This window comes from Hemibagrus wyckioides, linkage group LG02, assembly GCF_019097595.1.
Source record: "Hemibagrus wyckioides isolate EC202008001 linkage group LG02, SWU_Hwy_1.0, whole genome shotgun sequence".
NCBI lineage: Eukaryota > Metazoa > Chordata > Actinopteri > Siluriformes > Bagridae > Hemibagrus > Hemibagrus wyckioides.
The window spans coordinates 449,055-450,960 of NC_080711.1; positions in this window are offsets into that span (position 1 = coordinate 449,055).

Sequence of the window (1,906 nt, forward strand, 5' to 3'; positions counted from 1 at the left end):
TGTCTGTTTGCTACTCCGTCTATCTTCCTATCTGTCTACCTGTTCTTTCTACCTCTGCCCATCAATGCTGTCTGTTTATCTGTCTGCTCTACTCTGTCTGTTTATCTGTCTGCTCTACCTGTTCTGGTCCACCTGTCTGCTTGTATCTTGTCTGTCTACCTCTGGTCTTTCTACCTGTCTATCTACCTGTCTCGTTTATCTGCAGTCTCATTCACCTGTCTGCTTTATCTGTCTATCTTACCTGTCTTTCTTACCTGGTTTCTATCTCACTCCGTTCATTTATCTGTCTATCTACCTGTCTTTCTACCTGTCTATCTACCTGTCTGTTTATCTGTTCATCTACCTGTCTTCGTTTACCTGTCTGTCTACCTGTCTGTTTATCTCTGTCTACCTGTCTGTTTATCTCTCTGTCTACCTGTCTGCTTTGTATCTCTCTGTCTACCTGTCTGTTTATCTCTCTGTCTACCTGTCTGTTTATCTCTCTGTCTACCTGTCTGCTTATCTCTCTGTTCACTCTGTCTGTTTATCTCTCTGTCTACCTGTCTGTTTATCTCTGCTGTTTACCTTCATGCTTACTGGTTAAAATGGAAATGGACTCTCTTCACACCTGTCCTTTTACCTGTATTCAGTCTTTTCTCTGTTTTGGACTGATATGGGATTGGCTGATTCACCACAAGCCATGAGGTCACAGAGGTTTTGAACTCTGAGATGCAAAGCCAGGGATGAAGATCTTCTGCTAAAATGTCGGGAAATATAAATGCTTTATTCTGCAAACAAGATGACCTTGAACATCAGTGTCAACACACACACAAACAAACAAATACACACACACACACACACAATACACACACACACACAATACACATGGGAACACACACACACACACAATAATACATTACACACGCACACACACACATACACAACACACACACATACACACACAGCCACACAAACACACACACACACATATACACACACACACACACAAACAACACATAATAATAACACACACACAACATTAACACACAACACACACACAAGATACAGATACACATAAATACACACAAACAACACACACATGTCACACAAACAACACACACAAACAACACAATACACAAATTAAATTACACACAAACAACAACACATTACACACAACACACACACAGAGAAAACAAATACACACACACACACACAATACACACACAAACAACACACAGAACAAACAAATACACACTAACAACACACACTAACAACACACACAAACAACACACACTCACACACACACAACACACACACAAACAAATACACACACAATACACACACAACACACACTAAACAACACACACAAACAACACACACACATTTGTTTGATTAAACACACACACAAACAACACACACACACACACAACACACACAAACAATGACACACAAACAGCCACACACACACACAGAGGGTGCAAGTACAGGATCAGAGCTCTGATCTCTTATGAGGGATCAGTAACCTGAAACATTAAATACCTATTTCTCAAGCTACTGTGTGTCTGTATTTATTTACTCTATTATTGTTAGCTTGTTTGTTTGTTTATTTGTTGAGTTGTTCTACTCATTTCCTCCTCTGTATCAGGACGTGTGGAGGTGTGTGTGTGTGTGGAGTGGATATGTGTGTGTGTGTGGAGTGGAGGGGGTAATAGTAGAAGATGGTGGGATTTACAGAACTGTGTGTTGGACTTGATGATGTGTGTGTTCTACCTGACTCAAAATGGGCCAGATTCATCAACAACAACAACAACAACAGGAACAGTGGAGTGAGCAGTGAACATCTCTTGTGTGTGTGGTACTGTAAACATCAGACATGCTCGAATGGTCAGAGTGTGTGTGTGTGAATAATATTTTATTCTCTCTGTCT